At 64.2% G+C, this 27,396-nt stretch overlaps 1 long non-coding RNA gene across 3 annotated transcripts in view; it reads right to left on the bottom strand.

The window, feature by feature from the left end:
• Window positions 1-20,510, bottom strand: part of LOC118024041 — a 41,898-nt gene extending 21,388 nt beyond the window's left edge. The window contains exons 1-4 of one of the 3 annotated variants that reach the window (XR_004682982.1): window positions 19,910-20,510; window positions 17,488-18,376; window positions 7,257-7,365; window positions 4,869-6,939 (exon numbers count right to left, since the gene is read on the bottom strand). This is a non-coding gene — a long non-coding RNA (uncharacterized LOC118024041). Of the gene's footprint in view, window positions 1-4,868; window positions 7,366-17,487; window positions 18,377-19,909 lie in introns of those variants that run through there. The other 2 variants (XR_004682981.1, XR_004682983.1) reach the window with 2 other exon arrangements.
• Between the last annotated feature and the right edge of the window lie 6,886 nt (window positions 20,511-27,396).

Here is a 27,396-nt window from a genome sequence, read left to right as displayed (position 1 = left end):
GCACAGGGGGCTGGCCCGGAGGGGGGCGGCAGGCAGCTATCCTCCATCGGGTCCTGCAAAGGCACCCAGGGCGGCCGCATCGGCACTGCTGGGTCTCATCACGCGCTGTGCTCACGTCCCCCACCTGTCCTTCCTGGGCAGGGTCTGCACGGTGCAGGAGGAAAATCACACACCCAGTGTCCTCGGCGAACTGGCCAGCCCTGAAACCCGTCTCCAGCCTTCCCGTCCCCGAGCAGTCTCCCCACGCCACGAGCGCCTGGTCCGGGGGCGGGAGGAGTCTCCACGCGGGGCTGACAGGACACGTGACCTACAAATGCAGTGCCGTTTTTATGACTGTTATTATCGTGTTATTATTGTTACGGACCAGGTGGATTAGAAACCGTGCCGAACTCAGATCTGGCATGACCTTCACCCAGAGTGGCTGGAAGGTCAGTGTTGTGGACGGGGAGCCCACTCGGGATGGCTGGAGTTACCGGGGAGGGTCTCCCAGAGGGGTCTCTGCTGGCCTGGAAGGAGGACCGCTGTGGGCACGGGGAGCACGGGTGGCCTGCAGGTAGAACACGGTGCACTCAGGGGACCATGGTCACTGTCCCAGGACTGAGAGAACCGTACTCCTCGGGAGCTGCGTCCTGAGGGGAATTTAAATGTGTAAAGTGAGCACGTCTGGCATCCCGAGGGGCCCCCGAATCCTTCTGCCCCCAGATTCCCCACTGATGGCGACGCACATCAGGCTGCATGAAATGGAGCAGGGACAGGGATGGAGGCGCACTCCACACAGGCTGTGGACTCCGGGCACAGCGCCTTGGGTCCCGTGGCCGTCCCGAGGGAGCCGGGCAGGGCAGTCCCGATTCACAGACGAGAACAGGCTTGGGGACATCTCCCCAGGGTCCCGGACCAGGGCTTCTCCAGAGGCCTTTGCAGGCCCAGGGCAGCGTCAGGACAGGACACAGCCTCCCGCCAGCGCTCTGGCCACGTGGGCTCACGGCCCTGTCCTCGGTTCGACTCGGCACACGCCGCAAGGGGCCGACTCTGCCTTTAGACTCGCAGAAGAGGCCTCTTCAGGCGGTCCCCATGGGCACAGCCCCGGCCCTGCTCTTCCCCGCCACGGCTCGCCTCTCCCCGTGCGGCCGTGGCCTCAGGGACGGGGTCCAGCTGCGGCCACCGAGCTGGACGAGGCAGGCGGCGGGTCGAAGCCCCCTCGCCTCCATGACTTGCTTTGGCTCCCAGGCCCCAGTGAGGAAGAGCGACCCCCACAGTCTGAGGAGCGCGGCAGCATAAACACCCGACACGAGAAACCTGCTCCTCCGAACAATTTGGTCATCCTCGGGTCGAGGAGTTAACTCCCCTGCTGCGCGGGCAGCCGCACAAAGGGCCGGCTTGCCCGACAAAAACTGAGCCGCGGCCCCGGCGCCCCCGGCGCCCCTCATCCGACCCTGCGACACAGGTCAGGTATTCCTGGCGCTTGGTTTTGGCCGCAGGCCCGCCCGCCGGCCCCTCCACTGTTGCTGATGGCTTCAGCGCACCGTTGGGTCTTCGGTGTGTCCTGGGAATGGATGTCTGAAGGGGGGTCTTCAGCGGGCCCCTCTTCCCTCTGTGCTGGTCAGAGCCCCTCTACCCACCATGGCGGAAGGAAGCCTCCAACCCCCGAGGGACCCCAGCCCCACCCAGGACGTGTCTCCAAGCAGAGCTTGTCCCTCTGGGTTCTCCTGTCTGCCCAGCCATCCAGGGGACCAGTGTCCCGTGTGCCCCCCGCTCCTCTCTGCCAACCGCTGAGAGATGTCAAGGGGCGGCCCTGGCCGCGGTCCAGAGGCCAGACCAGGGCTGTGGGCCCTCCAGAAAGGTCAGCACAGAGGACAAAATGAGCCAGGCAGCCCGTCTTGGCTGAGCGCTACCCCAACACTGAGCGGTCAGGGTGAGGGGCCCCTGGGTCTGGATGCTGCAGCAGCAACCCAGGGGGCTTTGGAAAGAGCCCCCTGGGGCCCTTGAGAGAGACCCCAGAATAAAGCAGGGCGGGCAGGCAGGTTGAAGAACAAGACCCAGCCCAACAAGGAGCCGCTTGTGGAAGATGCAATTCTGCTCCTTTGGGGAGAGCGGCTGGCTATTGGCTTGATATTTTTATGCATGAGGGGGGCGCTTAGCAAAAAGAGGGATTAGCAAATTTACAAACTTCGTCATCGGTGTGTCTGCAGTGACGCCAATCTTAGGTTTAAAAGATGCAAATTATCCCATCAGTCACGTGTCCCCTGGTTAGTGCCGGAAGACATAGATATTCTCCATCTAGAAATTTCTGTAGGACTCAGCCTTGCTCCCCTTCCTGCCACGAGAAATACGGCCCAGGTGTGCATGGGGGAGAGATGCCCTGTGATTCGTCGTTTTGCTCTCAGTCTGATCTGAGTAGGGGGCACACAGGTCCCCGGCCGTCTCCCAGTCAACCTGCTGACAAGGAAGGCCTGACTCACACCTGGGAGCGATGCCTGCGGAGGGCCCCCCCCATGTTCCCACCTCCCTCTCAGAAAGCACCCTGTGTCACCACACAGTGGCCTCACGTCTCGTGGGAGAGCTCAGGGCCTCAGACTGTCCAGCGAGGGGACCCTGTCACAGTGCACACACACGGAGCTGGACGGTGTCCTCACATCTACTCAAACGAGTCCCTGGGGCCGCTGGCTCGCCGTCCGCATCCACAAAACGTGTTTCCTGCTCCTAGCACCCACGTATTGGTGTCTCTATTTCTTCTCCGTTTTAAAAATAAAGGACGGTCAAGCCGCACAGTCACGCAGCGAATGCCCACCCACTACCGTGGCAGGATGGCAGAGCTGGGGAGCTGACCCCCGGGGCAGTGGCCGGCCCGCGCGTGCCTGTCACCCATGGCCCAGAAGGGGGGCTCCCTGTGCAGGGCGGCCTTCATCTCTGCCTGACCCGCACCCTTCTTTTGGTCACAGGTCCCCAGGTTCTTTTAGGGGAGCCTGAGGGATTCTGGTGGGTGGCCCCCACCCCCTCGAGCGCTCCCGTGACCCGGGGACCCTCCCGAACTCTTAGAATGAGTTCCTTCCCGCCTCCCTCTCTCTCTCTCTCTCTCTCTCTCTCTCTCTCTCTCTCGGGACCTGCAGCTGCTGTCCTGGTTGGAGGCATGAGCCCGGAGCTGCCGGGGGCCACCTTTGCCCCCACCTGGGGAGATCCTGCCCCGGAAGGAAGCCAGCCCAGAGGAAAGGGGCTATGAGACTTCTGATCACATGAGGTTCTGGGTCCAGCCTGAGTGTCAGACCTCTCGGCCACGAGCCGCTAACGTCCCTTCCCTGGCCAACCCTGGCCAGTCTGGCCCCGAGGCAGCCCTGCAGCCCAGCCTCCGTGCCCACTTCTCCCGGAGACCGCCCTGGCTCCCTCCCGCAGCAGCGTCCACCCATGGGTGAGGGTCTCTGCCCGGCAATGAGGGGAAGCAGAGCGCGCAGACACACCCATGGAGTGAGTCGCAGGGTAAGCCCGGGGAGGAAGGTGCCGAGCACAGCCGGCCACATGCGGAGGTTTCCCTGAAATTTCTGGAGGACACTGGTCGAATCTATGGTGACAGAAGGTAGATCGGGGGAAGTGGAGACAGGACCCCCAGGCTTCAGGGGCTGCCACGGAGTCCCACAGAGCCTGCAGAGCACGGGGTTGCAGAGCGGCCCTGGGACCAGGGAAGGGAACGTGGGCTGGGGGCTTCCCTGGAAGAGGGGGGCCGAGTCCTCCTCTCGTGGGGTTACCAGGGAGAGTCCACAAACCCTGGCTTGACCACCTCACTCTCAGCCTCGCCCCCGCTCACCACCCCCCCCAGGTGCCAGGTCCTCCCACGCACGTCCCCCGAGCATCGTCTGTCCTCCCCTCGGCCTCCCCCTGTCCGCCCCAGCCCACACTAGGCTGCCTCCCCCGACTGTGATAGCGCATCGGGTCTGTGAGCTGGGGGTGGGGGGCGACGTGCGTGTCTGTGCACGTGCACGCGTGTGCACATTGCATGCGTGCACCCCGGCCTGTGTGTGCGTGTCCCTGTGCGTGCACTTATTGGTGGGGGGCCGGGCCGAACCAGGCCAGCAGCGGGCAAGCAGAAGCACGCGGGGCCCCAGCCGCACGGACTGTGAGTGCTGCTGCCATGCTCTCATCTCTCACGGCAGGGGCGCCTCCCAGGAGGTGCGGGGCAGGGCGTGAGGACGACGGACCCGGCTGCACCCCGAACACACGCACCGCCTTCACCAGGCGGCCACACGAGCTCTTCAGAGGCTGTGGAAATGGCAGGGGGAGCTTCCCCACCTCGCAGCCCGGCCTCCCCCACCCACACACGCCAACAGTGTCCCCAGGGCCGAGGACAAGCCACCTTGCTCACCGTCACTCACTGTCCGCGCACTGGGAGACCATCTGAATACTGTCCAAGAAAGTATTTCTTTCAAAGGAATATTTTCTTTTCTTTACTAAAATGTAATGGGCGTCTCAGGGCACCTTAGAGGAAAGAACTGTCCAGGGCAAGAGCCGGGACTGGGATTCCCATCCAAAAGCTCCAGGCCCTCGGCCACTGAGCCAAGACACTTCCCGCAGCTCAGACAGCCGCCGGAACCCCTGGAAGCCGATGTGGAGGAAGCGGGGGCTCGGGGCGGCCGCGGGGCAGGACGCGGTCTCTTTCTGTCTGAGCTCCAGAGCCACGATTAAAAAGGACCCTGGGGGGCGCCTGGGTGGCTCAGTTGGTTAAGCGACTGCCTTCGGCTCAGGTCATGATCCTGGAGTCCCGGGATCGAGTCCCGCATCGGGCTCCCTGCTCGGCAGGGAGTCTGCTTCTCCCTCTGACCCTCCCCTCTCTCCTGTGCTCTCTCTCATTCTCTCTCTCAAATAAATAAATAAAATCTTTAAAAAAAAAAAAAAAAGGACCCTGGGCTGAGGTTGTAGGGTGCACGACCTTCTCAGGGTGGGTGTCACTGCTGGGGGCCCAGCCTCTGACGCAGGTCATTTTCCCTTCTTCAAGAGCTTTCTGGGCTCACAGGTTCTACTCAGAAGGCTGAGTTCCCGATTGGCCCCATCCCTGACACAGACCCCGGGACCATGATGAGCAAACAGAGTAAGGCTGGAAGTTTGGCCCCTAGGACGAACCCATGTCCCCCGGCCCTGCCCCACTTCCTAGGCCCCGGGGGTGGCCTTTGCCTGGGGCCTGGTTCCTAGTGGATACCTGCTCCAGAAATTGGCCCCAGCTTGTGGGCACATCCAGCCTAAAGCCATGCAGGTTGCCTCGGGGCAGGGGTGATGAGACAGCCCCCCTGTGGACCTCTGGACCCAGACCCCAGCCAGGGCTCAGGACAGAGGCTCTCTACACCACGGAGAACAGGGGGCGCACCCCTGGCTGCTTGGGCTCAGGCCCAGGCTCTGCCCTTCCACCGGCCACTGGGCGCCCTCTTATCTGCTCATCTGCCGGGGGACAGGGCCTCTTTGTGTCCCCCTCACCCGCTCTGTGAAAGCTGGAGCTGGGCCTCGGTGGGTGAGGGGCTTCCCCGGGGGCCTCCCCCTGTGGTTGGGCGCGGCCGCCGGCTGAGCACCTGGACGTCAGGGAGGCCGAGGGGAGCGCCTGTGGTCACACGGCTGTCCCAGCTGGCTGGGCTTGGGGTGGGCATGTGGGGCTGTGGGTCCTGGGCCAGCCTCTTCCACATGGGGGTCCTTGTCCGGGCTGAGCTTGGGCCACCAGGGCAGTCACCACCTGGGGTCCTGCCCACGGTCTCCAGCTGTGCTGAGCATTCAGCTTCGTGGGAGCCTGTCTTGCCTTGGGAGAGGCTTTAGGGCTTTTGTTCATTCACCAGGTGTCTACTAACAGCAAGGACCAGGAGCAGAACAGGGGCCTCTCAGGCTTTCTAGTCCTTTCCGCGTACACTATGCCGAGCAGGTGTCTTTGCTGATCCTTTCTACATGCAGCGCAGCCGGGGGAGGGTGCCGAGCCGGGGCCCCAGGGCCAGATCCCACATGGTTGCATTTATACTAGGAGCTGGGAATGGCTTTTTATCTTTTAATGATCGAGGGGGAGAAAACCCAAAGGAAGAATCTTATTTCATGATGACTAAAAATTATATGGGACTCAGGTTCTGGGGTTCACAGCCTCCGGAGCCCCCCGAAGCCCACTTGTTCATGTCCCGCCGGTGGCGGCTCCCTGGGGCCGCCCGGCCCTCTGCCGGCCCCTGTAAGGGTCACCTGCTGCCCGCCCGGCGCCGTCAGGCCCGGCCTGGGGTCCTGTCATCTGCCCTGCGGCGTCTGTGTGGTCAGTGGGGGGTGGGGGCAGGAACCAGCAGCACTCCCGCTCCAGGGGGTCCGCAGCTGATGGCCATGGTGGTCCACGTGCAGGTGGACATGGGGGCCAGTCTCATGTTGGGTCACCCTTTCAATGGCGGGGAGAGCCGAGGCCAGGACCCGGGGGCACCAACACCTCCGGCAGCTGTGGGACATGGATGTGAACGCAGCTCATCAATCGAAAAGCTGCTTGATCAGCTTCTCGGGCGGCAGGCTGTGGTGAGGACCTGCGTTTTCCTCTCCTGAGGACGAGGGGTGTGCCAAGTCCCCAGCGAGGTGCAGCATTTCACACTGGCCCGGGAGCTGCCTCAGGCAGGGATGAGGCAGGAGGGTGGGTGAGGGACGGGCAGCGGCAGGAGGCAGGCCTCCCCCGGGGCCTCAGCGTGGGCAGGATTCCCACAGGGGGCTCTCTGGGCAGGTGCCCAGGAGAGAGGCCCGGGCTCTGCCTCTCCTTCTGTCCTGGGCCCCACGGGCAGGGCCACCAGCTGGGGGTCCCGGGGCCTGAGGTGGCTGAAGCGACTTCTGGGTGTGCAGGTGCAGGGACTTGGCAGGCCATGTGCTGGGCGCCCGCAGGGGCCACCAGACCCACTGCTTAGGTCATCAGCATAGCATGGACGCCTGGCACTGGGAAGGGCCTTCTGGGGCCAAGGTCGCCTTCAAGGAGAAAGTGGAACAAAGCCTGGGGAGGGGGTCTGCCTTGTTGGGAGCAGGCAGGATGCAGGCTGCAGCCCCGACCCCGGCTCGCACGGGCTCCAGGATGCACTTCCCAGCCACACTCTGGCGTGGAAGCGAATGTGTGTTTTCACAGTCCACTGCGAGGGCTGGGGGGCGCGGGCCGCCAGAGCTCTGCGGCCCCAGGGAGGGCACCTCGGAGGAGCCCACACTCGGAGGAGGGCAGGCGGGCCTCTGGGTCCCGGCCTCAGGTGGGGTCAGCCGGTCAGGGGCCCGGGTGGGGCAGGGGCTTCGCTTACTTGGAGCTGACCAGACCGCGCTGGGCCTCCATGTGGCCGCCGCCGTGGCCTCCGCGTGGCCGCCGTGGCCTCCAGCCTGGCTGACGGCGCGATCAATGCACAGCTACAGCTGGTTGAAGGGGACCAAATCCATTGAACAGTTGATTTGGTTCCATTTTACCAGCTTTAGCAAAGCATTTGGCTCCAGGATCCATGGAAGCAGCGGCGTGGATGTGATGTCCGGACGCGGTGGGGCGCCCCGGCTCTGCCCCCACCTCCCCTGCAGGGCCCGCCATGGCTGAGGGACCCTCATGCCCTGCAGGGACTGAACATGAGAGGGAAGGGCCAGGGGTGGGGTGGGGGCCCCACAGCAGACACACGGGCTCACACACACGCACGCACACACGCACACTCGGGGAGGCCCTGGGTGCCCCTGCCTCTCATGGTTTCTCAGGCACTGTGGCACCTGCCACTGGTCTCAGTCCTGGGGCACAGCCGAGGCCACCAGAGCCCTGCCCTCGGGGGGCTAACAGCCCACGGACAGAGACCCCTGCCCCTGCCCGGATCACACTCTCAGCTGCAGCTGAGGCAGGACAGGCCTGGAGTTAACCGTGAGCCTGGCCCAGGAGGGGTGGGTGGGCTGGGACGCTGCGAGGGCTCTGCAGGGCGGCTGGAATTCTCCAGGGCAGTCCCTCTCGTGCGGCTGTGGCAGGTGAAGAGGGACAGGGAGGCCCACACAGCTGACCCCAACCGTGCGGCCTGTCGGGGCTGCAGGGATCATCCCCTCGGCTCCCGGGAGCAGGCCTGCAGTCCACGTAAGGACAGCGCCGGAAAGCCAAGCCCGCATAGGCCTCATCACCCTCAGTGACTCTGACAGAGCAAGTTCCTTTTTAGAAAATTGGTTTTCCTGCCAGCACCCGATTCATCAGCATCAATGACGAGGGGGGACAGCAGCTTCGGCAGTGCCAGGGACACGGCGTCCTGGGTGTGTGGACTTCCCTCCGAGCACAGGCCGGCCTGACAGCGAGGGGTGACTGCCTCCTCCAGGCCCTGCTCTCTCTGCCCTGCCCTCCTGATGCTGCAGGGCAGATGCTCAGCTGGCCGGGCTGGACTGCAGGGGCGAACCCACCCCCCACGACCACTCCGGGTGCATCAGAGCCCAAAGACCCCAAGACCTCGGCCCCCACCACCCCTGCCACCACACCCTTCCTCCAAGACATGAACGAGTCAGTGCCACGGGGTCCTTCCTCTGCGAACAGCCCTGGCCTTTCACCTCCAGACCAGCCCCCAAAGTTCACCAGGAGCCCAGGGGGGCCCCGACCCTTCCAGCCTCTCATCCCATGACCCACGGATGGCCCTGGCCCCTGATGGCCCTGGAGGACGGGGAGCTGGCCAGATCCCAGCTCTGCAAACACACTTTCCTTTTGGCTCCAGAGCATGGGGAGGGGGCACCCCAAGGATTCCCAGAGCCCGCCCTTCCCCTGCCCTCCAGAGAAGACGGTGCAGATGGAGCGACTGGGCTGGCACTCAGCCCCACTGTGGACAACCTTGATGAAGCGGCCGCTGCCACGGGCGGACACCGTCACTCTGGGATCTGTCATTCCCAAGTCCAAGCACACGCCCAACCCAGTGGGCAGCCCAGCCCTCCCGACCGTGCCGCCTCTCCCCTTTGACCCCCTCACGGCTCTTGGAAGTCTGCCCCTGGTCTCCAAGTCTGGAGGAATTGCCCTAAAATAACAGACCTGGGCTTCCACATGGACATCCCTACTGCCCTGCGGGGGGCCGTCCCAGCACAGCCCCCAGCCGTCAGTCCACCCCCAGCTCGGCCCAGAATGCCCAGCGGGGGCTCGAGGTGGAGCTTTCCCTTCTTGTCTGTGAGCAGCTGGGAGCTTCGGCCCCAGCCCCAGGGCAGGGCCGTGGCCACAGAAGCCAGCAGCGTGGCCGGGCGGCCTTGGCCAGCTTGTCCTGGCGTGCGCGAATCGAAGCCCCACACGCCAGGTGCTGCCATCCCATCGTCCCGGTGCGGAGGGCACTGGGCTCGGGACGCCTCCCCGTGGCCGTCCTCCCGGGAGTGTGGAGGTCCGGCCGCCCACTCCCGCGCCCCCACGTGGCCTTGTCTGGGGAATGTTCAGGCAATTCTTTGTTGAGCGAGTGACTAGCACACATGACTACAGGTCTGAGGGGCTTTCGGGGTCTGTGTCTGCAGCACGGTCCCAGCGTGAGCAGTCCCTGTGTCTCTGACTCAGTTGCCTGGTGACTGTTTTAACTCAATTTGGCAGATTTTCTGCATTCCCCCACCCTGGGCATCCTGGGGTCTCAGCCTCCATTGGAGGCTCCCGGCTTCCCCACGAGCCCCAAAGCCTCCTGAGCAGCTAGCCCATGGCTCAGCCTAGGTGCCTCTCAAACCCGCCCGCCCAGGAGCCCCTAGCCTGGCTCAGCCCCTGCCACTCACCTCCACCCAGCGGTCTCCGGAACCCCAGCAACCCCTCTCACCGCCCCTGCCTTGGGGGCCTCTGACCCCGGCCAGAAGGGAGTGCCAAGGGGCTGGACCCAGAGGACAGCGGAGAAGCGGCCAAGGCCGGGGCCAAGCCTTCACCATGACTTGCAAACGCGTCACCAGGTCTGCATTTACGCGCCCGATGCCTCCCGCCAGAAGGTGAGCTTGCCCAGGGCAGGGACTGCGTCGCAGGCTGCAGGGCCTGGCAGAGAGACGGGCCCTGAGTCCCTGGTGAATTTACTGTTGGCCGGCCCGGCAGGCAGTGGCTTCCTCAGGACCCTCTCCCCGGGCCCCGGGCCTGTCTTTCCACGAGGGTGAGACAGAGCCAGGCCACAGCTAACACAGTTTGTGCATTTTATGAACCACGCAATTAAATAGGTTTTAAAACATCTGCTGATGGCATCGTCCCGTACAGGGAAGTACACTCAGCATTTTGAAGCTGCGACGGATGCTAGATGTGGGCAAACACTGCGGAAGACTCCAGCAGCCCTGTTACAATCGGTACAAAATTAGACGCGATGAGCGAATATGTCCAGTTAGTTCTAATTGGAGCAAACCACGACGTAGGCGAAGGCTCGGTGCGTTCGCCCACACTCGCGGCCAGCCTTGCCCGGAGAGGGCCCCAGTGGGGCAGTGCTGCCAGCGACACCAGGGCCAGAGGCCTGCCCCCAAATGCTCCCCGGGCCCGAGCAGCAGCCGGCACTTCTTCCAGGAAGCCTCCCTGCGTTTGATACAGGCCCTAGACTCAGAGAGAGGGCAGAGTGAGCCGCTGAAGCTCTCTAGGCGACCTGGGCCTTACCAGGCTGCCCCTGCACCCTAAGCCGTCCCTAGGTCTGATCCACCATTTGGGGGCACTTAGGGGGCTTCCTCAGTCTCTCTGAGCCTCAGTTTCCCCACGTGGGAGTGCCAGCCACACACAGTCCATAGTTGTTGCCATCCTGTGCCCCTTCACCTCTGCCACGACTGTCCCAGCTCAGATGGGCCCAGCACCCCAGGACACGGCACTCACTGAGGGCAAAGCCCACCGGACTCCCCCAGAAGAAGGGTGATGGCCTGCACCCTGGGCGAGGTGGCACCAACCTCCAGCCTCTGTTCAAGGACAACCACCAGCAGAGACACACGTGCAGCTGCAGATGCTGCCCCCGGAGGCCAGGAGCAGGGCGGACAGGAAGCTGCTCCCCACCAGTCATCACGGAGACGGGGCGCCCAGGACCGCGGCAGCGGCATCCCACCCAGGGGGGCAGCTCACAGCCAAGACAGAGCCCTGCACTCCCACCCGCCCCAGAGGGTATCAACGACTCCTATCTGGATGCCTCTTGTGTTTTTTACTATGAAGCTTTTAAAATTTAAGAATCAGTAACCTAATATTTCTCCGGCAGCAACGTTACCTATTAGCACTCAGATTTGCCACTAAATTAATTTTTAATTCCAGATTTTGGTTAATTATTAAAATAACTAGCAAAGAACTACAGTTAGCCCCAGGAGCGTGAGCAGCCCCAGCCAGGACCGTGCCGAAGGAGCCTTCCCACGGCTTCCGTTCGGGCTGCTGGGTCCCCACAGAGGAGTCTCCAGAGAGACCCACAGCTAAGAGACACAAAAGGAAACCCCACCCCCAAACATTTCTCATTCTTACCGACTGACCCAGCCGGATGCCAACCAAGACCTGCTCAGCCCAGTTCCATAACTTTTCTGTCTACTCAAAAAAATATGTATTATTTCTCAACACTGATAAAAGTTTAATACGGAGTTGCCCGGGTTTTTAATAAACTTGTCAGCAAAAGAGCAGGGCAAATTGATGGGGCCCCTCCTAGAGATAAATTTCTCCTCAAATAGACCCGAAGAGCAGGGGGACAGGGCAAGGGGGGAGGCAGGGCAAGAGGGGGACGCACGATTATTTTGCTGTTCTTTGCAGAAATGGTGAGATGGATTTCTGTGTCTTATTATCTCACAGATAGGGCCGGGGTAAACGCTGGTATAATTTCAGGAAAGCAAGCTTCCTGGCTAAGAACCAGATCAGAGAGCTCTGAGGTCAGGGAAGGGTGCAGCTCGGGAGCGAATTCACGGCCAGTGCGCTCCGAGATAAGTGCGAGCCACTCGGCACCACGGCCCCTCCGTGGAGCCCTGTGGCACCCCCTCCACCTGCAGAGATGGATCCCGGCAACCGCCAGAGCACAGAGCGCAGGGAAGACAGGCACGGCCTGGGGCCGGTAAGTGAGCAAGAGGACGACACTCCCACAGACTGTGCCTATCTGTCCCTAAATTCTGCCAGCTTGGCGAGGTCTTCCAGCATGCGGAGACGTGGGACGCATAGCCACCTGCGTCCAGGCCGGGAGGGGCACCCCGTGCTTTGAGGGGTATTGGGCAGGTGTTTTTATTCCCTCGCTCAAGGTCATCTGCTCCACTGGCTGCAGAGCGGTTTGAAACTCCACCCTTAGAGACCCGCTTCTTGGGTTAAAGATGGAGGGAAGGCAAGATCCCCTGGGAAGCTGCTGGCCTACAAGCTCCGGGCCTTGGGGCATGCAGCTGTGTGTGTGCGGCGCAGGAGGTGACAGCCAGGGACAGACAAGGAGGTTAGGAGGGAGCCCCAGCGACCACGTCCATCCTGCAGGGCCGAGCCCACGGAAGCCAGGCCAGGCAGAGCCCTGCCCTCCCACACACAGCCCCCAGCCCGGGGTCGGGGTCCTGGCCCTCCTCACCCTTTCGGTGGGCGAACGAAGGTCCTCCGTGCCCTTGGAAATGGACCACAGGAGGTCTCCGGGTCCCGCCTGGCCTTGGCGCCCATGAAGGGGGTGGGTGAGGAGGGGACAGGGCTCCGAGCCCCGCCCAGCCTGTGCCCGCTGCCCCTGCAGCCGCTCCTGGGCACCGGGGTGGTGGCCGGGGTGCGGGGAGGCCACCCCGGGCCTCCCCCGGCCCCGAGTCATCTGAGTTCAGCCTCTCCAGCAGGACAGCTGAGAATGTGCACTATTTATACCAGCCAAGGCGGGCGGGCAGCCGCAGAGACACACAGCCCGGGCGCCATATGTGGGCATGACGGACGGCAGGCAGGCCTGCCAGGGGGACAAGGACCCAAAACAGGGTGTCTGTCCTGGGTGTCCTTCAACCTCCAACCATCCCCACCGAGTCCGTCCTCCCCCGTCCCCCGTGACAGGTTCCCGGACAGCTGCCTTCCCCCCTGCTGTTAAAAATACTCTAGTCCCAGAACCTCCTGTCCTGCGCTGTCCTCTATGCCCCGAGCTGGACGTGTGATCCCAGGGGAGCGACCCCAGACTCTCCACCAGCAGACCCTTCGGGGGTCCGCTCCCCTGGATGGGGAAAAGCCAATGACCTTGCCAGCCAGCACTGGGGCAGTGGGGCCTTCTTTCCTGGGCTGGACCCCGGGGGCCGGGGAGGGGCCTCTGTGCCAGGTGGCCCTGGCCCGTCACATACGCCCCATCGGACCCCCCGCCCCAGCACAGGAAGCAGACCTGGGCCTCTGAAAACCGAGGTGGATGGCATGCGCCAGGGAGCAGGCACCCACGCCCTGCCCTTGTGCAGGACCCATCACCCCAGGTTTCTGCATTTAAGGAGCAGCCGCTAGGCTGTCACAGATGGCCCTCCCGGCCCTGCCCTTGAGATGCACAGCCTGCCCCACTCAGCCACCACCTCGGCTGCGGCAGCCCCCCGCCACAGGGCGGGCAGGCCTTCCTGGGTCAGAGCCAGCAGTGCAGGCCGTCCCCACGCGGGACCCAGGAGTGCAGCCCAGGAGTGGCCCCAAGCTCCGGCCAGCCAGGTGCTGGGCCTTGCAGGGCCCGTTGAGAGAGTCCCGCAGCCGGATGCAGGCGGGAGCAGACCGTGGGAGCTCCTGGGGGCCACTCACACTGTGCCTGGGACCCCTTCTCTTCCCGAGAGTCACACCACCCTCTTCCCATCCCAGGCTGGCTGCTGGTGGGCCAAGGGCAGCGGGCGAGGCCAGAGTGCCCCAGAAAGCCCCGCGCTCTCGTCCGCGAGCCCCCTGTCCCAGCAGCACTGACCCCAGGCCTGGACACCCTAAAGAGCAGTGGGCGTCAAAGGCAGGGAGTGAAGCCGTGAGCGGAGGCCCTCTGCAATGGGACGTGTGGCCAGCCAGCGAGGCTGAGTCAGCACAAGCTGCTCTGACGGACGCCCAGCCGTTACCCTTTATGCTAAGGTGGCACAATTAATGCAATAGCGCTGGCCCCGCCCCCTCTGGCCCCGCCCCTCCCGCTGGCCCCGCCCCCAACCCGTCCACCTTCTGTCCTGCAAACCCCTCCAGGCTACATCTTTCTGGGCTATGCCTGGCCCTAAGGATTGCTCAGGTCCTCCCCGTGCTCATTTAGGCCGGGGCAGGGGGGGATGGGGATGGGGATCTGCAAGTCAAGCACTGTTCAGTTTGATTGACAGGCTGCGGCAGCTAAAACATCATCCTGCTGGTCAGCCTGATCATGCAGTTGCTCCTCGGTCCAGCCTTTCCCACATGAGCTAGGGTTTTCCGAGACATTCCTAATGCCCCCCACAGATGCTTTCAGCAGGGCCGCCCCCCCCCCCCCCCTTTGAAAACCTTGTGCAGGAAAATGCTTTCTTGCCTGTGGTGAGTGCACCATCCAACCAGAGAAACAAGCACACCCTCTTTGGAAGCAGATGCCACCTGGCTGCAGACACTGAAGAGAGTTTGTGGCCGACGCAGACACACGCACCTGGCACGACGGGGCCGCCCCCGCCCTCCCGACCCCCTGGCGCGCAGTGTGCCTGGATTTTGTGAGCCGTCGCCTGCAGGAGTCGAGCCACTTTGACGCGCCGAAATTATGAGAGCCACGGTCCTCGGAGCTACCATTTCCACCTGCGGAACCTGGGCCTGCCGTCGGACTGCAAAGGTTTTCCAAGTGCTCCGGGAAACCCGGGGGCGTCCCTGCTCCAAGAGCTCAGAGAAAGGGGCACCGGCCTCCCCTCCCAGCCTCAAAGTCTCCCCACAGCCTCACAAAACCACCTGGGTCCCCAAGTTGGCGAGCAAGCCCTACGAGGGTGGGGCTTTGACCCCCCCAGGCACACCCTAGACCCCGCTTCCTCTGAAAGAGTCCCGGAGCCCCCATGGCAGGCTCTCTGGGTGGCAGGCCCTCCAGGGAAGGCCCTCTGGGAGAGCACACACACGGTCCTGCCGGTCTCTCCTTTCCCCACAGAAAGACCCAACGACCCAACGCAGAAGCCACGCCTGCTCTGGGTTCCCTCTCCGGCTCCCCCCGGAGCCAAGAGCAGTAGCTTCATGGACAGAAAATTCCAGCCGCCCCCGGGGCTCCCACGGGGAGGCGTCCAAGTGCTGCCCGTTCTTATTTTGGCCAATCAAGAGACGGGTGGCAATTTACAGCTCTCTCCCTGCGAACTCCCTAGCTTTACTGCTCAGTCAAACCTAATTCCCAAACACTAATGCTTTTATTTAAACACCACATCCTGCAGTAAAGCCATAATGCACATTGGGATGCATCTGGGGGAAGAGCCGCATGTCTGCGGCCAGCCCTGGTGGCCATGCGCTCTGCTACTTCCCCCGCTGTGGCCGGAGCTGGAAGCATCGGGCAAAGATGACCTTCCCGGGGACGCTGGACACGTTCCCCTCTGGGCCCGGTGGCCGGAAGGAAGGCAGTGCCCAAGGACAATCCTACCTCCCAGCTATGGGTGCCGATTCAGCGGCCCTCAACTACAGTCAACCCCCTGGGAGCTGGGAGCCACGGGCGAGCTTGGAACTGCCTGTGTCTGCCTGTCCCCAGGCTCCTGGGCGGGACCTCAGTGGCTCAGGGATCCCGTCTGCCCCCAGACCCAGTGCTTCCAGCAGCTGGAGGAGGCGGCCTGCTTGCCTGCCCATCCCTGTCCCACCCCCGACACGAGAGCCGCCTTCCTGCCAAAGGTCAGGGTGTGGGAGGGGCTGGGGCACCTGCCATGGCCCAGGCCAGCAATGCCAAGGACGCCCAGAAAAGCAGAGATGACACATGCATTGGAAAAATAGCCCTGAGCCTGAGGCGGACGTGCCCTGGGCAGACACGCTGGCCTCACCCCACACCGAGGGCCAGAAACCGGCCCAGGTGCCCTCCCACAGCAGCCCAGCCCTTCCGCCCTCTGCCTCACTGGAGAAGGACCAGCACAGTGGAGACCAGATAGAGCATCTGTCTTCATCTCCTGGCCATCACGGTCCCACCGTGGGGCCCACGGGACCCCAGCCCTGCCTCTGCTCCCAGCCAGGACCTGGACGGGGGCAGAGCAGGCAGCAGGGCCCCGGGCTCCTACCCGCGGCTGTCGCACTAAGCAGGCCAGGGAGACCTCGCCAGCCTTCACAGCAAACACGGCAAAGAGCAACGTGGGGCTCGGGCTGGTGTGGGGGTGGGGGGCAGGACCAGGTGGGGAGGCGGACTCAGGGCCGGCCACACTCAGCCCCCATGGTCTCTGTCAGGGTGTCCTCGGGGTCCGGGGCTCGGGTGTCTCAGAGGCAGGAGTGGGGGCCTGGGGCTGCAGGTGTCTCTGACCCCACTGCTGCCCTGGGCCTGACCCTAAGAGGCTGAACCGCATGGCACCCTCACCTCTGCCTCACAGTGCAGCCCCTGGGAGCCAGGGAGGTGTGTTTCCCCCAAGGGGCATCCCTACGTGGCTGCAGGAGCCCCTTCCCTCTTTCCTTTCCTTGCCTGGCCTGGCTCTCTGACCCTTTGGGGACACGCAGGTTTCCTTGTGCCTGGGAGCAGCTTTCTGCCCCTGCTGCACAAACAGCCCTTTCTACTGGCGAATGACCCCTTTGAGGGTGTCTGGAAGTGAGGCCCCCGAGCCACGGGCACCCTACGTTCCCAAGCCCAGGCCCCCCGCCCCGGCCCCCCCAGCCCCTGCACTGGACCCCACGCCTGCCACGGGGCCACCTTCCCTCTGCCGCAGTCAGCACGTTGAATATTTAATGTCTGACGAACGCCTCCACCTGCTGACACAGGCAAAGTGACAGAACAATGCCGGTAGGGGACAGGGCCGTCCACTGATGCCCCGGCAGCCTGCCACAGAGGCCCTTGCCCCAGCCACAGCCGCCTGCCCGGCTGGCTGACTGTCTGTCTGTCCGCTGGGCGACCCTGCGGGTGAGAGTTCCCCACCTGAAATACATACTTCTTTACATTCCATAGCTCCGCAGGTCCATATGGGCATATAAAGAAGTATGTTCCCCAAGCGGGTAGTTCGGTCTGGATGGCTACGCAGGCTTGGGGAAGGGGACCCACCAAGGCCGTGGGGCTTCTGCCTGGATGCACACCCTGGAGCCCTCTGTGTGCGTGGGGCCGGCACGCCATGCCCTCCAGCTCTGCCCAGCGAGCCTGGCCTCTGTGCCCACTCCATCCCGCTCTCTGTGCTCCCAAGCGCACGCACACACCGTTAGGAAGGGCAGAAGCAGACAGCCCGCTCCACCGTCTCAAGAATCCCTTCACTCGCCCCACAGTTATCTGGTTTTGCGTCAGTGGAACAAGAAAAGCAAGGACCCAGGCTGCCACCTCCCACCCTCACCCCGGAGAAAGATGTGCCGTTTCCTCTCAGAGACGTGCCGAGCCTCAGCCAGCACCCTCCCTCTCCATCTGGGCACCTTGTCCCAGCCAAGTGCACAGGGAGGCCGGAGCGAAGGCACCGCAGCTCAGAAGGAGCCCACCATGAGTGATGGGGGGCAGGGTGGCCAGAGCCCACGGGGAGCCCAGCACCACACGCCATAAGCCCAGATGGGTGCGCCAGGAGACCCAAGCAGCGGACAGGCCTTACCTGGGCAGCTGGCAGCTTCCTGGGCAGGTCCCTGGTGGTTCTGCCTCCCAGGAACCAGAGCCCTCGCGGGCAGGGCTCAGTCATGCCTCTGTCTTTGAAGACACGCGTGACAGGTGGACGCTGCATCTCCAGAGGGTGGCTGGGAGCGGCTGGGAGGTGGTCCTTGCCTCCACCAGCCCCTTCTGCTCTTGGGCCTGGCTGGGCGGGGGACTAGAGCCGGCTCCTTCTTCCCCTCTACGGCCACCTCCTCCCCCTCCGGCTCTCTCCCTCCCTGCTTCGCCCTCTCCCTCCCCTCTGCACTCCTGACATGTTGCCACCTCTGCCGTGGCCACCTGAAGAGATGCTCGCACCAGCGGGCGGCTCCACCAAGCACTGCCACCCGGCCAGCGACGCGGCCCAGGCACACCTGGCTCTCTGTGGCCCACGCCCGGCCTCCACCCGGCCTCCACCCAGACTGATCAATACCAATTTACAGGCAAACGCAGGGGCCGCCTTCCTGTTGATGAATTTCCCGGTGCTCACCGGCTTCTAATGAACCCGTTAAAGAGGGTTAAGTAAACTTAGCAAGTGGCAAGCTAAGCGCTTTGGAACACTTAATTATAGCGATACTGTTTTTCACTGCATTTCAGAATTTGCCTGTGATGGAGAAGAAGCCCCTCTTCCCCACCAACTTCTCCGGCCACCCCGAATCCGGGAGTCGGAACCACGGAGAGTCTGACAGGGAGCAGTGTGGCCTCCGGGACAGGTGCCCGCCATCGGAGGGCCGACCACCCCCAGCCTGGGCCCAGGGGCATCAGGAGCGCACGGGCAGAGGTCTCGCCATGGCCAGGGTGAGGCCCGCGGCTGAGCGGTGGGATGCTGAAGAAGGGCCTCATGCGTTGCTGGGTGCCTGCAGAGGGAGACAGCAGGGGACACGCTTGCTGGGGTCAGCAGCCGGGCTGGGCACAGACACAGAGAACCCGGGCCCAGGGTCCTGCTATGGCTGCACAAGGCCCTGGGCCTGAGCACACTTCCAGTTCCATCAGAAGACAAGGCCTGGGGCGACCCTGCGCGCCCCTCCCACCGGGCAGCCCACCTGTCCTGCACAGACCGGCCCGGAGGGGTGTGCGGATGCTGCCACCCCAGGGCAGGGCCATGTCTCTGCAGAGCCTAGAGCGTGCAATTTCTCAAATCCCTGGGCTGGGGCTACAGCACCCAGCGCGGCCGGGCTAGAGTTTTCTGTGGGGATGTGTGATCTGGGCTCTAAGAAGCACCCCACCAAAAGGAATGAGCCACTCTGCAGAGGGATCCTGAAGAGCGATGTCCCATTTTCGTGTGGCTGCCGTTATTTATCATCTTCAGGTAGCCGGAATGAAAAGGGCAACCAGGATGCCCCCCACGTCCCCCTGCGCCCCTGGAATGTGCCCGCTAGAGACCCTCACGTGAGAACAGGAGTCTGGCACCTAAATCTCCCTGCCCCCTTCTGACAACTGAGGCCTCAGAGGCCCTGCTCAGGCCTGGGACCCTCCCCGCTCCCCCACCCCAGCCTTCACACAGGCCGTGTCTGGAGCTCAGGGGAAGGTCGGGGGCTGCAAAGGGCAGGAGGGGCAGCCCAGGTCCAGCCGGAGCCCTGGGAGCCTCTGCCCCACACAAGCAGGAACGCCGGCTACTTTTCAAACAGTTTTCCGTCCTGGCAGGTCAAGAGCAGCCACCTCCAAGGGACCCCACGGGGGTGGGGGGTGGCAGCAAGCTGGCACTGTGCCCCCACTCGCTGAGCGCTCTCCACTTATGACCCCCCCCGCCCCCGGCTGTGTGGAGGTCATGCTCCCTCCAAGAGACGCCCGGCTGCTCCCCACCCCCCACCCCATCCCCCACCGAGCCCCCCCAGTCCCCGCCCAGCCCCGCGGTGCGCACCGAGCACAGGGACCCTCCCGACCCCGGCGGGGGACCTCGAGAACTACAAAAGTCCAGAGTCCGGACCTGGGACAGACCTGGGGCAGCCACACAGTGCCGGCTTGGGACCCCCTGCCCCAGCATCGCCATGGTTAATGCTGCAAGTTCCAAGGTAAGTTTAACCACACTCCCAGCGCAGCGCTTTGTGCCCTGGGGCAGGTTAACGGCGCCCTCCCCCAGCCCCCACGGCCCCCACCCCAGCCCCAGGACCCCCCCACCCACCCCGGGCATCTGGAGGCAGCCGCTTCCTTGCAAAATGCCCGCATGTCAAAGTTCGTGCATCCCGGTTGGACGCGCCCTCCGGCCTGCTGGCTGCTGGCTCTGCAGTTTTCCAAATGCGGACGGAGCCACGCGCCGCGAGAAAACTCCAAAGCACCCCCGCTGGAACCACGCGGCCCGGCGCCACGGCTCCCACCCACCAGCAGGCACACCCCCGCCGCTGCGGCCGGCAAGTTTGTGGGGCCGTCCGGGCAGGCTGAGCAGGACTCACCGCGGAGCCCCTCCGGCCGGGCTGGAGGCAGCGGCAGCGGCGGCGGCGGGCGCAGGGTCGCGGCTCCCGGTACGATGCGCCCGCGTGGCTCCCAGGGAGATGCTGTAGCCGCACCAGCACCATCCACCTTCTCCCGGAGCCAATCGCGAATGCAGGGGTGGGGGAGGCCAGAGCTCCCGATGCGTCCGCACTTGGGGGTGGGGGGCAGGCGAAGAGAAAGAAGACACCGCGCACCCCCCTCCGCACCTGCCCTTCCCCCAGCCCTCCCGCAGCAGTGCAGACTTAGCAGGAAGGGAGATCTTGAGAGGAGAGAGGGAGGGAGAGGGGGAGGGAGGGAGGGACCAGAGGCGATGCAGAGTTACCGAGGAACCACCTCGAGCCGTGCACCTTGAGCCCCTCCCTGCTCTGGGCTGTGTCTGCAGACGCTCCCGCACCCCGGCCGGGTCAGTGCAAGGTAGAGGTCAGGGCGGAACAAAAGGGGACGGTCCTGCGGGGGTGCGGGCTCACACATGCACACAGCCCATCGCCGAGACACGCGCGGGCGGGGGAGGGGAGGGAAAGGGGGGGGAGGGCTGACCCGAGGGGCCGGAGCGGGCGTGGGGGCCCCCCTCGGGTCAGGAGCCGGCCTCACCTTTGCAGTCCTTATATACCCGGCCAAGCATCCCAAACACGCGGCCCCGGCCAAGTGGCCCCCTCGGGCTGTGCTCCCTGACCATATTTAGTCAAGCAGGGGAAAAAATAGCGTGTCAGCTGGGCCTCGGCTGGCCGGCCACCGGGAACAGGGTGGGAGCGCCAGCGCCATTGACGGCCGGTCCTGGGCCTGAGCGGCTCCCCGCGGCCCCCTCCGGCCCCTCCCCATGGGCCTCCCACCGGCTGTCCCTGCCCTGCCATCCCCCCTGCTATTTTTAGCACAGCCCAGTACAGAGGCGCCTCGGCAGCCCTCCCAGGACACACAGCCTGTTCCTAGGGGTGCCCTGGGGAGACCCAGGCAGCGCCCAGGGCTCGGGCTGGGCGGGGAGGCCTGCCACCTCCTCCCTGCTCTTGGCCTCCAGGGACTGGGCCCCACCCAGGCCACCTAGGACCCCACCCGGTGCCCTTCTGCCCAGAATGGGGGCCCAGATGAGGTGACGACAGAGCCCCCTGGGTTTCCGGAGGCTCCCAAGCCAGCTCTGAGAAATGAGGACCACAGGTCACCTTGGACAGCAAGCCAGGCCACCAGGCTTGCCACAGTCTCCCCCAGGCCTGCAACCAGGGGGCATGCGTGAGCGGGAGACCCTGGTCCTCACACTGGCTACGCTCCGAGCGCCCCCAGCCTGGGGTCACGCTGCAATGATGTCATGGATATGTGCTGGGCACGGCCTGCAGGGGCCTGTCCTCACGGGGCCTGGACGCGGAGGCCGACGTCCCCCACCACTGTGTGAGCCGCGTGGGAGCCCCCAGGACGCAGGACGGGGCACCTCAATGGTAGGGGTGCAGGCCCCACACGGGGAGGCAGGGGCACCGCCGGCCTCACTGTCCGTGGAGTCCCAGCCACTAGAGTGTAAGCAGCAAGATGCCCTATTGTTCCAGAAAGCCATTTCATGAACCTCCCCTCCTCCTGTGCCTCGAAGGCCCGGCCCAGCTGCAGGTGTGGGGAAGGGCTGTCTATGCCCCTCAGAGTAGGCTCCCATGTGCCCGATCCCCTCATGAGGATCCAGAGCTGCAGGATCCCGGGATACGGGGTGCCGTGGGGATCCCCACGTAGGGCGCAGGGGAGGGGAGGGATGGGATGACTGGCCAGCGGTGGCCGTGCGGCCTGGGAGCTTGGGCCGCAGTGTGTGGGGCCAGCACTCCTGGGAAGGTCTGAGGGTCTGGGAGGCCAAAGTGGGAGACAGTTGGACCCTGCTCGCAGGCCCACTGGCCCAGCTGAAGGGTCCTGGGTTCACCCCAGGGAGGTGGGGACCCTGCGAGGTTTCAAGCTGGGCGGTCCAGGTGCTTTCCCGAAAGCAGACACTTGGCCCCTGACCACGAGGGAGGGTCTGCACTGCCCTGTCCACTCTGTGGGCAGGTGGTGGGCAGGGGAGGGCACCCAGAGCTTGGGCAAGGAGGTCAGGTCAAGGCTGGGCCTGCAGGTGGGCGTAGTCAGGCGGTGGGCGTGTGGCCTGTGCCCCCGGAAGGCTCCTGTTGTGATACTCCAAGGTGGTGAGGCGGGGGGGAGAGTGTGGAGCAGACCCTGTCATAAGTCACCTCGGTAATCACCCTCATGATGGCAGCCCGGCACTCACAGACAAGGGTGGGGGCCCAGGGCCGCCTCTTCCCGGGGGAAGGGCTGGTTGGGGGGCCAGTCCTCAGGGGTCCCCGAGGCCTCAAGGACAAAGCCAGAGGACAGAGCACTCTGTTCATTTATCCGCAACACCAGCATTTCCGGGTATTCCAGGAGCTTCTGTGCGGATGTTGTGTTGATCTTTAAAGCATCACTAAGAGGTGGGCCTCCTATACCATCCCCGCTCCGTGAGGAGGAGCAGCTCGGAGGGAGCAGACTCGCCCGAGGCCGCAGGGCGGGGGCAGTGCCGGGCAGTGGCCGCCTGTGTGGCCGCTGCCCAGGCCCCTGCCGTCCTCCAGAGCCCCTTGCCAGGGCAGTCAAGACAGATCCAGTGTCCCCGGCCTTGGATGCTGACGGAACCCCGCCCCAGGGAGACCGCCAAATGTCGTAGAGACTGGGAAGGCGGCCAAGCCCCCACCCGGGCCCTCGTCCCAGGCGTCCTCAGAAAGGTGGCAGGTGATGTGATGCCTCTTCGCGTGCGTGGCCGAATCGGCCCTGAATGCCTGCCTCCCTCGTCCATTCACCAGCAGGGGCGCGGGAGGAGTCCCACACCCGCCGGGGCGCGGAGTCAGGCCAGGCACCAGCTGGGGGAAGGCTCCTGCACGTGCAAATGCGCTGCCCCCCCCAACTGGGCCGCCTGGCCCGTGTGGCAGCTGAGGTCTCGAAACGGGGCTCGTGAGACTGCAGACCCGAACCTTGGATTGGATGTGATCATTTCGGTGTCGGTAGCCTCGTCCGAGCCGCTGCTGCCATGTGGGGCGCGGGGAGGAGGGCTGCAGAATCAGGGGAGCTGCGCTCACGCCCCTGCGTGGGGAAGAGCTCCAGAAGGAGAAGTCGGGGAAGGGAGGGGTGGGGCCTGGCTGGCGGTGTAGGTCAGAGGTCAGGGGAGGCTTCTGTGGGGCCCAGAGGAGCCCCCAGGCCTGGCAGGGCCAGGGACAGCGAGGCGGCCCCAGCACGACAGCAGGCCAGCCGATGGTGGGGCCCCCGTGGTGGGGTGCCGCCGGCTGGGGGCCGCGGTGCGGGGGCGAGAGGCACTGGGACTCTGGCCCAGCAGCTCTGCCGATGGAGCGGAGGTGGCTGCAGAGAGGGTGGAAGTCAGGGCAGTGGACCCCCAGAGGATAGGGTGCTTCTCCTGGGAGCGAGAAGGGGGTGTTGCAGGGGAGAGGCTGGGGGGCTCCGCCCTAATGGGAGGGCCTAGCAGATGCCCTTGCTGGAGCCGGAGGCCGGTGCGGGGTGGGGGGGGCGTGAGGAAGGACTTCCCTGCTCAGAGGCTGTTGCAGATCCCAGAGGGGGTCCCCAGGAGACAGCCTGGGGGTGGGGAGCAGGCCTTGCTGAGGGGCCTCTTGCCCCTTGAGCTGAGTGGAGGGCCGAGTGGTCACTGGAGCTCGGCGGTTTCCTGGAAGCTCGAGGACAGTAATGGAGCCAAGAGTGCCCCCGGGAGCAGTACTTCTGACTGAGAGCTTTTCCTGGAGCGCCATCCCTGGGGGGCGCCGGCCAGGCCAGGGCCGGGTGGGGGGCAGCCCTCACGTGCCTCCCACCTCATCTTCCAGCCTGAAGAGAGGGGGGTGCAGCCCCCAGGAAGGCCCCGCCAAGTGACCCCTTGGGGTGGAGGAGGGTGCCACAGGGCTGGGAGAGGCAGCTCTCCAACTCTCAGAGCCTCAGCTTCCCCATCTGTCAAGTGGGGCCGTGGCCCGTGGGCGCTGGTGGAGGCCTCTGCGGGGGGCGGGAGGGTGGGGGCTGATGCTGTGGGGTTACTTCAGGAAAGACCCCCACACAGGACTATTCTATCCCCCACCTTCCCATCTTCACCATGCAGAGGATCTACTGAAGGAATGAATGAGTGAGTCAATCATTCAATCAATCAACCGATCAATCGTTGGATCAACCACAAGACAGCTGGGGCAGTGGATGGGTCTTGTTTGGAGGGGGCAGGGGCAAGGCAGGGTCAGGGCCCTCGGAGGGTCAGGCCACAGTCAGAGGTGGGGGCTGCCCTCACCCGTGCCTCGGTGCCCCTCTCCCCAGCAAAACCTGGCTCCTGGTCACTTCACTCTTCCACGAATCTTTAAATGAAACAAAATCTAGGTTTTATTTTGAAATTTGGTTGTACTTTCAGACCGTAGCCGACACAGTCTCTGTTCAGACAAGCCCGGCTCACCCGCCGTGACGATGGGCAGGGGACTTGCACTGATGTCCCCCCGGGAAGACCCGCAGACAGCCAACGACCCCACGAGACGTCGGCAGGGAAGGGCAGTCCAAGCCCGCGGCGAGAAGCCCTCTCACACCCGCCGGGCCGGCTGTTAAAACCAGAAAATAACAAGTGTTGGCGAAGATGTGGCGAAATCGGAACCTCGGGCGCGAGCCTCGGCCACAGCGGCTGTGGAAAGTGGTCTGCAGGTCCTCCCCCAGCGACACCCACAAACCCAGCACCCCACGCCAGGCAGGAGCGCGAAGAAACCCAACAAGGACTCGCACACTCACGGCGCCCCTGCGCATGGGGGCTGCAGACGGACAAGCCCGCCCACAGACAGGAACCGGACCCCCGACGCGGGCTGCAGCGTGGAAGCAGCAAGAAGACGCGAGAAGCCGGCCCAAGGCGCCCGGCGCGGCGATGCCTTCCCACGAGGCGTCCGGAACACACCGCGCAGGGAGGGCTTCTCAGGTGCGGGAGGGGATGCAGACTGGCCCCTTCACGGAGGCCGGCCTCCTCGGGGGTGGGGAGGGGTTAGAAAGTTCCGGAATGAGAGAGGTGGTCACAGGCCAACGCCGCATGAGCTGAACGCCACTGAGTTGTTCACTTTAAAGGGGCTGGTTTTGGGGCAGGTGACTTTCCCGTCAACAAAAACACAACAAAGATACGTGGGTCCCAGGGTCAGCCGCACCCCATCTCCCCAGTGACCCCACACCCTGGGCAGGGCGAGGGCTGAGTTCCTGCTCCCCTGGGTCCCCGAATGAGGTGGAGAGCATAGCCACTGGCGTGACCCCAACTTCTCCTCTCCCAGCACCCCTCCCGTGAAAGAATAAACGTGTGTTGTTTTAACCACTAAACGTGTGGCCATGTGTTCTCACGGCCGCAGGAAGCCCACCCCCCTGTATCCTTCCGTCCAGGCCTGGACGAGGATGGAGCCAGCACCGAGGACGAGCAAGCTGGGGGCAATCGTGGGGTGCCTTTCCCCAAGAGACGCCCACGCAGTGCTCCAGGAGGCCAGGGCCAGCTACTGCGGGTCAGGAGGACCGCCAGGCTGGGGAGGGGGGCTGGTCAGCACTGGTCAGAAGCAGGGGCCGCCTGGGAAGGGCTCAGCCAGCCCTGGAGGGAGGTGAGGCACCCAGAGGACAGCCTGCCCAGCTCCCAGGAGCCCCCTCAGTGGACTGGCCCCTCCACGCTGGCCAGGCCCGTGTCAGAGACCACAGGGGCCCTGCGCTGGGCCAGGCCTCAGCGCTCCAGCAGGTCCACACGCATGTGCACACAGGTAGGCACGCACACGCATGTGCACACATGGCAAAACAAATGTGCGTACATTCCCGTAATGGCCGCAGGAAAACCTCCCTGACAGCTCGTAAAGAAAGTTATATTTCATTGCCATGATGTCAGCCGAGAGCAGTTTGTTTCCAGAGACGGCCCATCCAGAATGGTGACGGTTTTCCCGTCCAAGCGACGTGGTCCGCTGCGGGGGGGCCTGGCCCACGTGGCTCCCCGGGGGCCTCCCCGGAGGGTTCGTGCAGGGTGGCCTCGGACCTGCCCCGTGAGGAGCCCCCACTGACACAGAGCTCCAGGGCGGGAGGGGTGCCGGGGGTCCAGGCCGGTCCCCTCCTCCAGGGCTCTGAGGCCACTATCCGGTGGGGTCTACACTCCGATGTCTTCCTCACCCGTCCCCGCTCTTCTCTGCCCCTGCAGTGTGTGTGTTGGGGTGACAAGGGCTGGGCCACATCCTGAAGCCTCCCTGCTGTGGAGGACCTGCATGGACTCCTCTCGGAGGCAAAGGAACCCCAGTGGGAGCCAGGGTCTCTCTGCGCCTGCCCCCTGTAGCCTTGCCCTCCCCGCGGACGCACCCAGACGGCCCCGTGGAAGTAGCTTCTGGATCGAGACACAGATTCCAGTTTCCAGGGAGCACAAAGCTCCTGACCACAAACACTGGAGCCCGGGCAGGAGAGTGGAGGCTCGGGGCCATTTCTGGCTGCATTTAAAGAAATTTTGCCTGAAATGTGAAAACGTACCCACAGCAGAAAGCTCTCCTGGCTCCTGCAAGGGGTGCAGCCATCAGAACAAGCTTAAACCGACAGTCACAACTCTCCACAGGCCTTGTCTCCCAACAGAGCTGGGGGACTGCCCCCCCCGCCGTGGGGGACCCCACCCCCCTGTAGACACCTGTCCCCTGCTGTGGGCCCTGCCCCATCGTGGTCATTACTTGGTGGTCCCAGACACTCTTCAGACACCCCTGCAGGCGTGGGAGACCTGGCAGGGGCCTGGCTGCTCTCCCAGGAGTTTGGGGACAGCCAGAGTAGGATGGACGTGGCCTCAGTGGCCAGGGGCTAAGGGAAGTGGGGGCCGGCCATGTGCGGGAGGTCCTGATGGAGGGCCCCTCGGGCCGGGAAGAAGCCTAGATGACCAGGTGCATTGTCACCCGCCCACAACAGCAAGCAGGGGACTCGATTGGTGTCCAAGCTCCATGGGAGCTCCGTGGGCTGGCTGCACTCTGCCGGGCGCCTAGGAAGACGGCCCAGCTCTGAGGGGATGCACAGAGAAGAATCAGCAGGATGCCCTTGGTCTGGCCCTTCTCATCATGCATCCTTCATCCTTTCCTTTTCTTCTGAGCCATGCAGAGCTCCCCACTCTGCACAACAGGAGAGCTGGCTTTGCGGTCCTCGAGTTGCAGAGAACGGACAGAACCACAGACCTAAAGGTTGAAATGTCAAAAGACCACTTAGCTTCAGACCAGTATTGTTGGAAAGGGGACGTAATCTCCGTCCAAGGGAGCAAACCTCACTGTCCCAGGCGGGGGTTCCAGGGACGCTGTGTGGAATGTGCATTTTGCAAAGTGGGCTCCTCGTGTCTGATGCCTGGATGCTCCCTGCCCACCCATCCTTCCCACCCACTCCGGCAAATGCAGGGGGTGGTGCTGTGGGTCACCTGTTCCTGCTCCTCTCCCCTCGCTGGGGCTCATCCCAGGTGTCCCAGGCTGCACAGTTC

This window comes from Mirounga leonina, unplaced genomic scaffold, assembly GCF_011800145.1.
Source record: "Mirounga leonina isolate KUSES-001 unplaced genomic scaffold, KU_Mleo_1.0 Mir_195, whole genome shotgun sequence".
Lineage (NCBI taxonomy): Eukaryota > Metazoa > Chordata > Mammalia > Carnivora > Phocidae > Mirounga > Mirounga leonina.
Note: the sequence above shows the minus strand (reverse complement) of the source record. Positions and strands in the feature narration are given on the sequence as shown.